A 13,225-nucleotide genomic window follows, 5' to 3' on the forward strand; every position below is an offset into this window, starting at 1 on the left:
CAGTCAGAGCAACATTCACACTACAACACACACCCTCACCCAAGGCCCACTCTGTTCACTGGACAGTGGCTACATTTGCTAGAACACAGAAACAGGGACAAGTTTTCAACAAAATGTCCTTGTACCTGAGCCCCTTCAGCGCTGTTCTTGCATGGTTATCAAGGATGGGCAGTCAGGTGAGCTGGATCCGGCCGGGAGGCAGTATTCATCATGTTCATGGCTTTGAATCCGGTTTTCGTCTGGAACAGGAAAGTGACCTGAGTGTTACTTGTAGACACAAATATTTCTTGCCCAACCCTGGAATGTCCTCTTCCTCTCCCTGCTCTGCCAAGACTTTCCTCTGCCCTCGTCCTCCGGCATCCTCCTGTTGAGGAAGGCAAGAGAGGAGACAGGAGGCTACCCCTCATCTCACCTGGGCTACAGTTCCCAACTACAGACGACTGAGGTAACTACACATATTTCACCTACCTGTGTCATCACTAGATGCTGGGAACTCACAAGCAGGCCACTGACGAACCCCTTTTCAGGGGGCCAGGGGTTGGGCAGGAGGTAAACGAGGCTCAGAGATGTCTCATTGACAGCCCTGCACCTACAGGGGCTGTGAGGCCTACAGCTTCCTTCAGATATTACACTGCGGAAATCTAGCACCATATTGTTCCTTTGCTTTGATGTCCTCAATCCTCTTGCTAGTTTTAACAGATCATCCACAATTAGGACACCCAAACCTTTCCTTTCCATGTAAGGTGAAACCTCTTTTGTGTGCCTGTCTTCTCCCACAAAATCAGCCATCCTCCAAAGAACTCACCCTTCCAGACACACCTACTCTCCTCTCTCTTCAGTGTAAAATGATTCTTAGCAAATTCCCCCACACATGCCAATATCTCTGGCTTTGGCATTTATGGTCTCATTGTGGCCCCCCAAAATCCAAAGGCTCCAGGACCCCATATATCACATGTTCTTCACAGGTTAAACACAGCTAAGCTTTAGAAAGAAAATTTTCACATGAGAATAAAGGACTATAGGAATGGTCCATCACCTGTATTTCTCAAATATGTCAATATCCTGAAACACAGAGAAAGGCTGGGGATTTTTAAACCTGGAGAAACCACAGAGACATTATATTTAAATACCTGTGTAATCTTTGCTGGATCCAGAACCTGAGGAAAAACAATGCTATAAAGGACATTACTAGAATGAATTGAAAGAAATGACATTAGTAGAAAGAATTGAAATATACATAGTAGATTAAATAAAATTTGTATTAATGTGATTTCCTAAAGTTGATAAGCTGATAAGTCAGCCACTCGACCGACTGAGCCACCGAGGAGCCCCAAGTGTCCAATTCTTGATTTCTGCTCAGGTCACGATCTTGGGGTCATGGGATTGAGCCCCAAATTGGGCTCAGCACTGAGCATGAAGCCCGAATCAGATTCTCTTTCTCTCTCTCTCTCTCTCTCTCTCTCTCTCTGCCTCCTCCCCGTCTTGGGGAGGAAAAAAAAAAATTAAACAGAAAGGAAGGAAGGAAGGAAGGAAAGAAGGAAGGACGGAAGGAAGGGAGGGAGGGAGAAGTCTATCTTGGAAACACATTCTGAAAGACTCAGGGAAAGGGACCATGACATATGCAACTTATTGTCAAATATTCAGGAAAGAGATTAATATAGGGACACAGTAATGGGATAACATTTTTTAAAATACAGAAATTCATGCAACTTTTTTGTTTATTTTATTTCTTTTAATGTTTATTTGTTTTTGAGAGAGAGAGAGAGACAGAGAGAGGGAGGGCAGAGAGAGAGGGAGACACACAATCTGAAGCAGGCTCCAGGCTCTGAGCTGTCAGCACAGAGCCCCACGCAGGGCTCGAACTCACGAACCACGAGATCATGACCTGAGCTGAAGCTGGATGCTTAACCTACTGAGCAACCCAGGTGCCCCTCCAAATAAAATGTTTTAAAATACTGCCCACAAAGCACCAGATGACTCAGGCCTTAGAGATGCCAAATAAGAAATAAGTGGGAATGAAGGAGGCTATAAATAAGGGACTAGTTCCAGATCTGGGTAATTAGATGCACCCTCCCCCCCTTCCTTAACTGAAGGGCTTCTACCCATCACTGAACAGCAAAATTGGTTTCCTTCTACCTCCTCCCCATCCCTGCACCCTGCCTCAAGCAGAGTGGACGGTTGGTAATTTATCACTGGAAAAGTGATAAAATTTATCACTGGAAAAATTTATCACTTTGAGCTCAGGGATCCAAGTACAGCAGAGTATGCGGTGAGGTGCAGGGATTACCTGAAAGTGCCTTCAGAATGGGAGTTCCCCTCTTAGCACATACCTCAAGCACCCAATATTGCTTTAAAAACTCCAGCAACCAAGACAGTTACAGAAACCAAGACAGGACATCAGTGGGCCTTACCCATGAAAATTTTAAATTCCAGAGAAAAGCCCTCCAGATACAGGTATCTGAGCGTCCAGTCCCAAAAAGAAGCTTTCTACCCAACTCCTCTGAAGTAAATTACACATTGGTGCACAGAGTCTCCATATACCTAAGGTCTTATTCTAAAGATGGGAAGAAATCCAAAGTTCACTGTACACTTGAGAAAATCCTAAAACACGGAAGATAAAGACTTGAAAATTGGAAAATTGTTCATAGGTAGGACAGAAGACAATCTTTAAAGAAATGTCCCAAAGAAGTGAACTAAAAGACAGAAAGAGAAAAGATTAGAAGCTAGAGGCTTAGCCCAAAAAGACAAGAATCCAACTGAATAAGTCCTCCAGAAGACAGAAGGGAGAAAAATTATTTTTTTAAAGTCTATTTATTTATTTTGAGAGAGAGAGAGAGATCGCGAGAGCAGGGAGGGGCAGTGAGAGAGAAGAGAGAGAATCCCAAGCAGGCTCCATGCTCAGCACAGAGCCCGATACAGGGCTCAATCCCACAACTGGGAGATCATGACCCCAGCCAATATCAAAAGCAGGATGCTTAACTGACTGAGCCTCCCAGGAACCCCGAGAAAAATTATTTTATAAACATATCATATGGTGTGGTCAGAAACCATATGAGCTTATCAACATAAAAAGGCCACTGAGTACTATGAACAAAAATGAAAGATCCACAATCAGGCAGTTCCACAGGAAATTTCAAAGAACCCAGCTGGAATAAAAAGAGAATTACTTACAGTATCGGAAGAAAAGCCACATAGGGAAATCAGAATTGCATGGGATTTCTCAATAGCAGCTATGAAAGCCAGGTCATGAAGAATGCTGTCAAAATCCTAACAGAAAATTCTTTCCAAACCCGTATTCTCTACTTTGACAAACGATCATGAGAAAAAGAGAATGAAAACATTTTCGGGGGGGTGCTCAGTCTGTTAAGTGTCCGACTTTGGCTCAGGTCATGCTGTCATGGTTGTCTGAGCCCCACGTCAGGCTCTGTGCTGACAGCTCAGAGCCTGGAGCCTGCTTCGGATTCTGTATCTCCCTCTCTGCCCTCCCCCCACTTGTGTTCTCTCTGAAAAATAAATAAATATTAAAAAAAAAAACATTTTCAGACATTTGAGGTCTCCGAAAATTGACTTCCCTTTTCCTTAGTGTTAGGAAACTCCTGGAGGATGTGTCACCACTAAAGTGAGAGAGAAAAACAAGAAAAAGTATAACTTAGCATACAGGAAATGGGGTCCTGGAATATGAGTGCATGGAATGGGAGCCCCTGGGGGGCAACTTTGCAGCAGATTCAGAAAACAAGTAGTCCATATTGAATACGAGGATGGAGGGCTGTCTTCAGGGGAATAAAGGCAATGATTGCTTGATGGTCTTGAGCACATAGCAAATGGGCATGAAATTTAGGATACAAAGGAAATCTGATCAATTAAAAATAATATGTGTAAATTTAAAATATATTTCCTGCATAAAGAACAAAACATTTTCCTGGAAATTTAACACAATTATAGTATCCTACTGGATACAACAGTTAACAATATTTATCTGGTCACATGTAATCATGTAAAGAATACAATTTACTGAATATTATGTTTGCAATGTACAATGATGTGCCATGCGTCATAATGTATAATAATAATGTAAAAACTGAATACTGATTTAACCATATATTATAAAGTAACTGTATTATGAGGATATGGGAAAACAGGGCTGGTGGTGAAAGCAGTATTCTCAGTTTCCCTTGTAAGAGGACGATGTTGTAAGGTCTAAAACTGATGATTCAATAAAATAATGATTAAAAGCATACTATTTAAAAATATGGAGATTAACACTGCAAGAAATGACTGCAGGAATTTAAAGCCACTACCTTTGCAAAGCAGGACTTGAGATAGATGGAGGTGGGGGAGAAGGGACTTATATTTTTGGTTATAAGATTTCTAGCAAAATCTGACATTTCAAAGTGCATGAATTACTCTGATAACTAAAATTCATTTAAGAAACATCCAAGATAAAAACAAGCATTCTTCAGAGGTTTGTGAAACCTGAGAAAGACTTGGATTGTTGTGAAATAAGTAGACAAAAAAAAAAATGTACTCTGATTTCCATTTCCATGAATTTAACAAGAAGGTTTCTCCCATCACAAAATACCAAAATACCAAATCCTGGGTAAACCGGAGCAAATCTACTTTTATATGTCCTACTCAGCTCAAAAGAAAATAAAGATGGTCTGAAATAAATTTCTTAAGTGCTGAAACAAGAGTGGTGTGCCAACACAGAAGCCCTAGCTGCCCTAAAGTACACCAAAACCAGAAACCAAGAGATGTGTGGGTTAACCGTCCACAGGACTGAGCAGGGCCTGGGCCTTGGAGAGCCAGGGCTACCTTCATGAGCAGTCAGCCAGAGTCCCACACTCAGAACCCCCTACCTTGGTTTAATATTCTATTGTCATCTTTCTTGAAATTCTTAATTTTATTTCTCAGCTTGTGTTTTCTAAGTAAAGTTTATGGGACAGTGGAACAGGCATGTAAGAGTAGCCCGTGCAATCGCATGCCCATTGTTCTTGCTGCCCCATTCATGCACAGCAGTCACAATGCCCCATGTGCACAGCACTCAGGTGGGCCTGCAGTGGTGGCAGCTGAGCAAGAGCCGGTACCCAGTACCTGAACATCCGAGTACGCAGAGGTGCTGACGGCCCCTAGAGGCTGTGCTTTACACGCTCACCAAAGTCCTTCGGACACAGGGAAGGCAATGGGGTTCTAAGAAACATGAACGACCAAGGAACCTATCTATCCTAGCCTTCCTTATTCAATTACTTCCCTGTATTAGTCAAGTGCTTAGTGGCAATGATAACACAGAAGGAAAGATAGGGCAGCCCATAGTTCTTTCTCCTTTCGGCTCTTTTCATACAACGATGAGCTGAAGGTAGGAATCAGGGGAGAAAATGTACCTGTCAAAAAGTGAAATTAAAACTGTTGACTTAGCGGGGCCCCTGGGTGGCTCAGTTGGTTAAGCGTCCGACTCTTGATTTTGGCTCAGGTCATGACATCACGGTTCATTGCATTGAGATCGAGCCCCGAGTTGGGCTCTGCACTGATAGCATGGAGCCTGCTTGGGAGTCTCTCTCTCTCTCACACGCTCTCTCTCTCTCTCAAAATAAATAAACTTAAAGCAACTGCTCAGTTAGGTTTGTGCAGCGCTTCCACAGCATAGGTAAGAAAGAACTACATATGCATATATCATCTATGAAGGCTAAATTGTGTAATTTGGTAATTTTGCATTTAAATGAAAAGCTCTTACATTTGCACTTAAAAGTCACCTTGTACAGTATAAAAGTGAACGATAAAATTCATGCTAATCGTGCAAAATTTTAATTTTTCTTCACTTAGAACAACGGTCAAAAGCAAATAAAAAATACCCTGACAAGTTGAAAGACAGAGACTTTGAGGGGAAAAAAAGGAAAAGGTTTTATATTTGAGTACTGTTAACACCACTTTTCTCTTGCTTTTCAAACAAAGGACTCCCCATTCTCACTTTGCCCTGGGCCCTGTAAGTTATGGAGCTGTGCCTGGACATTTTTCCTGATTAACTTAAAGCTATGCTGTGTGAAAAGTTTGAGGTGAGAAGGTCATCTGCCTCATCCTCTAATAGGCACCAATGTTTTTATTGTTTTTAATTAACAAGTGACTTAGACTGGGTCCCCAGAAGCAGACTCTGAGAGGGAAGCTGTTTTAAGACAATCTGGGGGAGCTGGAACTGGAAGGAGGCCAGAAGGAAAGTGCAATTTCAAGGAAAGTCCCCTGAAGTCAATGAAGTCACTTAAGGGTGAATCACAGGGGAGCTGTATAGAATCAAAATGCATGCCTTTGAGTTGCTCAAGCAAGGCTAGACTGTGGGAGTCTGTACACTGCATCTGTCAGTTACTTAAAAGCTGGGTGGGGACAGGAACAGGAACCACCAGTCACGTCTGGCTCCCCAGGCCACAAGCAAAGCTGTCTCTGGTAGCCTGAAGTCACCCTAGTAACAGGGAGACACAGGTGCTGACCGCTGCAGGGCCAAGCACCCTAGGTGCCAGAAAGCATAAAACATAAATACATCCTAATAAAACTACCTGAAGCATCAGAAATGTAGCAAACAAAAAGTGCTCCTCCAGAGAAGGGTAACCCTGATATCAATTCGATTTGATGTGTGTTCTTCCAGGTCATTTTCTGTGCTCTCACAGTCCACAAATATTTACGAGTGCCCACTGTGTGTCCACTAGAGGCTGCAGATATGTAAGATGGACTTGGTCTCTGCTCTCACACATCTTTTTTTTTAATGTTTATTTAGAGAGAGCACATGTGCGTAAGTGGAAAGGGGCAGAGAGAGAGGTGGAGAGAGAATCCCAAGCAGATTCTGCATTGTCAGCACAGGAGGCCAGCTCGGGGCTCGAACTCATGAACCAGTAAAAGCATGACCTGAGCTGAAATCAAGAGTCCGTCGCTTAACCGACTGAGCCACCCGGAGCCCCTGCTCTCACACATCTTACATTTCTGTGGGCATAGTGTTTTCTGACCATTTTACATCTCACCTGTTTCACTTTCAAATATATTTTGGATAGCTTGCTATATCAACATATGCAGATTTGCTACATATTTTATTGGCCACATAACATTCCATAAAGTGGATATGGGGTAATTCATTTAACCACTTGCCTTTTGATTAATCAGTGATTCCTAAAAGAAAATATCTGAGAAGAAAATAAAGCAAGTAAGTAGCTTCTTCAGATCTGTGTGTGAGTATATTCTCTGAGGCTGACCAAGAGAGGATCACTGTTTTAGGATGAAGACATGTAGGGAAAGGTAGAGCAATCTACCTAAAGTTACACCTAAGATTATTCTGTCTGGGTGAGGATGAGCAGAGATCTGGAGTCAGGCCAAACTGAGCACAAAGGCCATAGTAATGTGAGGAAATTGAACAGGTGTTGCAATTAGAAACTATTATGAATCTTTGGAGGAAGTTTAAGTCATATACCTTTGGAGGAACTTTAAGGTGTATATTGTATGATTTCCAGTTATTAGTTTGCCATGCAATCCTCTGATGCATAATAATACAGATGAGGAAAATAAAGACCAAGGGTGCATACCCAGAAACTTGGATTTGAACTTTAGTCTGACTCCTCATTCTTTAGCTTTTCCAAACACAATGCTGCCTGCACTTTTGCTAAATTGTCAGCTTTTAAGTGGCAGAGTATAAATTGGTTTGCATTTTACTGCCTGGCCCAGGAGAGGGGGAGAGACCATGATTATGGAAAATGAAAACTGTTTATCAACAGGATGAGTCTGTAGGGGAGAAAGTTAATTCTTTATTTTTCAGTACATTTTAAAATAGAAATGTAACATGCATTTGGGAACAGGTGCACAAATTAGAAATATCAGTGAGTTTTGGGGCGCCTGAGTAGCTCACTCGGTTAAGTGTCCGACTCTTCATTTCAGCTCAGGTCACGATCTCACGGTTAGTGAGTTCAAGCCCTGTATCAGGCCCTGCATGAACAGCACTGAACCTGCTTGGGATTCTCTCTCTCTCTCTCTTTCTCTTCCTCTCTCTCTCTCTCCCTCTCTCTCCCTCTCCCTCTTTCTCTGCCCCTCCCCTACTCTCTCTCTCTCCCAAAAATAAATAAACATAAAAAAAGAAGTATCAATGAGTTTTTATAAAGAACACCTGTGTAACCAGATCTTTGCACTATTACTAGCAACCCAAAGCTCCATCAAGATCCACCACAATCCTGAGCCTATCATCATGGATTTATTTCACCTGATTCAGAACTTTAAAAATGGAATCACATCGGGTGGTAGGCAGCTTCTAAATGAGTTCCATTGACCTCTACTTCCTGGTATTGATGTCCTTGTGTAATTCCCTCCCCTTGAGTATGGCCTGGAACTAGTGACTTATAACAACAGAATGCGCCAAAAGTGATGGGACGGCACTTTCAAGGCTAGGTTACAAAGATCCTACCTTGTCCTCCCTCTTACTCCCTCTGATAGAAGACAGCTGCCATGTCATGAGCTGTACTATCAGAGACTCTGCAGCAAGGAGGTCACAGACCCAGCCAGGGAACGACTGAGGCTCTCAGCCTAGTCGCCTGCGAAGAAGGAATCCTGTCCAGGACAAAACAAGCACACCTGGAAGCAGATCCTCCCTCGTTCAGTTTTCAAACAAGATGACAGCCCCAGCTGACACTCTGAATGGCAGCACTGAGGCAGAGGCACCCGCCTAAGCCACACCTGGGCTCCTGAGCCACAGAATCTGAGATAAATAAATGCATGTTTTAAGCTGCTAAATGTTGTGGTAATCTGTGATGGAGCAACAGATAATATGTGGTATGCACGCATTTGCATCAGGCTCCTTTCACTCAGCATTAAATTTGTGATTCAGCTGTGTTTTTGCATGCAGCAAGAGTTAATTCACTTTCGTTGTCTTCTAGTGCATAAAGTTACAATTTATTTATTCTGCTCTTGATAGATACCTGAGCTATTTCTAGTTTGGGGCTATTTAAATAGTGCTTCTTTGAACACTCTTCCGCATGTCTCTTGGGACATACATACACACACATGTCCTGAGTGTATACTAGCAGTGCAATGGCCTGGTCAATGACCTGCAATGGCCAGGTCACCAGCAGCACACGGGACTTCCAGATGCTCCCCATCTTCATCAGCTCCATTTTCAACGTGACCATTATGGTGCACATGTAGTGGCATCCCGTTATGGTTTTAATATACCTGATTAATTCGTGTTTTAAATGTTTAATTAAATTACTTAATTTTCACTCCCCTCATTAGGATGGGCACTTTGTCATGGTGTTTTATTTTGTTTTGTTTTATTTTGGTGATTTTGCATATTCTATTCTGTGAAGTGCTTATTCAAGCTTTGCCTATTTTTTTGTTGGGTTGTCTTTTTCTGGAATCAATTACTTTTTCTGGAACCAACTTCTTGCCAGAAGTAGATATCAAAAGAATCTTCTCTCATTCTTTGATTTGCCTTTCCACTCTTTAGTGATCATTTTGTTGACCATCTAGTTCAACAATCCATCTAGAGTTGACTTTGGGGTTTTTTTTTGTTTTTTGTTTTTAATATTTATTTTGAGAGAGAGAGTGTATGAGCAGCAGGAGAGGCAGAGAGAGAGGGAGAGAGAGAATCCCAAGCAGGCTCCACGCTGTCAGTGCAGAGCCCAACATGGGGTTGCATCTCATGAACCATGAGATCATGACCTGAGCTGAAACCAAGAGTTGGATGCTTAACCAACTGAGCCACCCAGGTGCCCCTGGAATGGACTTTTGTATATGGAGTGAGAGAAGGATCAGTATTTTTTTCCACAAATGACACATAAGCATTTATTGAAAAAAAAATCCTTTATCCATTATATTGTCATCTTTGTCATAAATGAAGTGACCTTATCTCTCTGGGTAGGGACAAAACCTTCTGTTTTCTTCCATTGCTCTATTTCTATTCTTGTATCATACCACATTGTTTTAATTATCATACCTTTAATGAGTCATGTTGTCTGGTAGTTTAAGTACTCCAACTTTGTTCTTCTTTTTCATGCCTTAATATGACTGACCTTAAGAATCTCCAAATAAGGCCTAGGTGGCTCAGTCAGTTGAACATCTGAATCTTGATTTTGGCTCAGGTCATGATCACAGAATCATGGAATCGAGCCCCGCGTCCATGTTCAGCACCAAGCCTGTTTAAAATTCTCTCTCTCTCCCCCTCTTCTCCTTTCCCCCATTCATCCATTCATTCATTCTCTCTCTCTTTCTCAAAATAATTTTAAAATCCTCTGTTCTGAGAGGAACAGCTAAAATTAACAGTTCAGGAAACAACAGATATTGGCGAGGATGCAGAGAAAGCAGAACCCTTTTTGCACTGCTGGTGGGAATGCAAACCGATACAGCTGCTCTAGAAAACAGTATGGAGTTTGCTCAAAAAATTACAAATAGAACTACCCTATGAGCCAGCAATTGCACTACTAGGTATTTAACCAAAAGCTATAGAAATGCTGATTCGAAGGGGCACATGCACCCCAATGTTTATAGCAGCATTATCAACAATAGCCAAATTATGGTAAAAGCTCAAATGTCCATCGACTGATGAATGGATAAAGATGGGGTATGTATAAAATGCAATATTACTCAGCAATCAAAAAGAATGAGATTTTGGAGCACCTGGGTGGCTCAGTCAGTTGAGCGTCCAACTTCAGCTCAGGTTATGATCTCAGGGTTCATGAGTTCGAGCCCCACATCGGGCTCTGTGCTGACAGCTCAGGGCCTGGAGCCTGCTTTGGATTCTGTGTCTCCCTCTCTTTCTGCTCCTCCCCTGCTCACACTCTGTCTCTCTCTCTCAAAAATAAATAAACTTAAAAAAAAAAAAAAGAATGAAATCTTGCCATTTGTGACAACATGGATGGAAACTCTTAAATACAGAAAATAAACTGAAGGTTGCTGGAGGGGAGGTTGGGGGGGGGTGAGCTAAATGGGTGATTAGCATTAAGGAGGGCACTTATTGGGATGAGCACTAGGTATTATATGTGAGTGATAAATCACTAAATTCTACTCCTGAAACCATTATTACACTATATGTTAACTAACTTGGATTTAAATAAAATTAAAAAATTTTTTAAGTATTTAAAAATTTAAAAAATAATTTAAAAAAGTCTCCATGTAAATTTTAGATTCAGCTTGTCAATTTACAGAAGGAATTCTGATTCCTATTGCACTGAATCTGTAGAAAGTTTGAAGATTACCGATTTACAATATTGAATCATGCAATCAATGACCCATGATATACCAGTCCATTTATTTATGTCTGATTTATCTCAGTAAAGTTTTTCAGTTTTCTGTGTAGAGTTTTCATACTTTTTGTTATATTTATTCCTAGGTGCTTGATTTTTTTTTTTTTCAACGTTTATTTTTTTGGGGACAGAGAGAGACAGAGCATGAACGGAGGAGGGGCAGAGAGAGAGGGAGACACAGAATCGGAAACAGGCTCCAGGCTCTGAGCCATCAGCCCAGAGCCCGACGCGGGGCTCGAACTCACGGACCGCGAGATCGTGACCTGGCTGAAGTCGGACGCTCAACCGACTGCGCCACCCAGGCGCCCCGGTGCTTGATTTTTTAAAACATTTTTGTTATAAGTTACAGACTCAGGAAACCACAAAAGGTAAATAGATAGCTTAAAGATCTTATAAGACAAGTACCCTTGTAATCACACCCAATGGAAGAAATAGTACTTTGCCTGAAGCCCCTCCTTGTGTCCTGATATAATTATGATTTCTTTCTTCTAAAAAGTAATCATTTTCCTGACTTTTATAATTGACTCATCCTTAAATTTCTTTATAAATGTATCATCCAAGTTTGCCTCACTAGACAGCATGGTTTAGTTTTCTTGTTTTAAATAATGACTTTTTCTCTTGTAATCTGTAAGTCATTTTTCCATCTTTTTACTGCCCTTCAATCTATCTGTTGAAGAATGCAGGCCACTTGACCTGTAGAGTTCCCCACAATATGGATCTTGCTGAGTACATGTTCATGGTGCAGCTACACATGTTCCTCTGTCCTCTATATTTCCTACAAAATAAGAAACTGATCAGTCCTTTTGGGAAGACTATAGACTGTGGTGTATTATTTCCTCAGATAATATCTGGTTATCTCTCTTTATGTGATATTGGCAGCCGCTGATACTCAGTGAATACACAACTTTTTCATTCAATCACCAGAACCCCCATTTCTTCTAGTTAATCTTGCATTTCTGAATTCTGCCAGATCCCAACATGAACTTATCAGAGACTGCAAAATTGTGATATTCCAACTTGATCACTTCTTTTCCATTTATTGGCAGAAATACTTTTATGAAGAGATCTATCCCCTCATCTATAATTTGGTTACACAATGATATAGTTCACAATGGAAAGGCAGGATAAAAACTTGGTTATTCTCCCACCCCACCCAATCCCACCCCTACTATTTAAAAAATCCATTTTCATTATGATGAATGTTTCCCAATTACCCTCATACGTTGACTTTTTTTTGTTGTTGTTGGTATCCATAGAAACCTGTGGATTTAAACATAGTTGATGGGTTTCAATTCATTGTAATTTTATCCTACTGAAGTTCAAAATGTTCTATTGTCCACAGAGAGCCTCTGCACATTTGGCTCCTGAATCCTTTTGAAATGACCTTAGTACTCTTTGATAACTTGTCATTTGGTATCACAAAATTTTCCAAGTTCATCTCACACAGATGCACCACAGACCTGAAATCAGCCATATCAAGACCATAATCTGGGCCCTATGGATGTCTTTTGCTATCGGGTTGGTCACTGGTTCTAGGCCTATTCACAGACAGAGATAGGATGTGTGTGTGTGTGTGTGTGTGTGTGTGTGTGTGTGTGTGTGTGACAAATATATATGACATATATTTGTTATATTTAATCATATACATAGATAGTATATAGTTTTATATAAATTTATAGTTATACAGAAATTGACCTAAATTTCTATATAAATATAAATACGGTTAAAATACTTTATGAATTACAGATAATTCTAATCCTAATTCAGCACTCCAGTTTTAAGTAAACCTCCTCTATATTATCTCCGTATTCTTTTTCTTACATCCTGAGAACCCTATTGCCCTAGCTCATAGTAGATGTTATAACTATAATAATCCATAATTTCTCATTCGTCCTATTCCATATGACTCATAGAACAGACTCGGAATTGCAATTTCAATGTTATGTTTAATAAACAATGCTTGAAAACAC

At 41.0% G+C, this 13,225-nt stretch overlaps 1 protein-coding gene across 3 annotated transcripts in view; it reads right to left on the reverse strand.

The window, feature by feature from the left end:
• The window catches only part of LOC147574746 (uncharacterized), a 105,838-nt gene that overhangs the window by 87,526 nt on the left and 5,087 nt on the right, over positions 1-13,225 (reverse strand). For 2 of the 3 annotated variants that reach the window (XM_086685051.1, XM_086685050.1), the window contains exon 2: positions 126-239. The exons of the other annotated variant lie outside the window; for it this stretch is intronic. The gene's annotated coding sequence lies outside the window, so the exon portion shown is untranslated. The remainder of the gene's footprint in view (positions 1-125; positions 240-13,225) is intronic. 3 annotated transcript variants of the gene reach the window in all.

This window comes from Puma concolor, chromosome D4 (assembly GCF_028749965.1).
Source record: "Puma concolor isolate L17-30 chromosome D4, mPumCon1.1.hap2, whole genome shotgun sequence".
Lineage (NCBI taxonomy): Eukaryota > Metazoa > Chordata > Mammalia > Carnivora > Felidae > Puma > Puma concolor.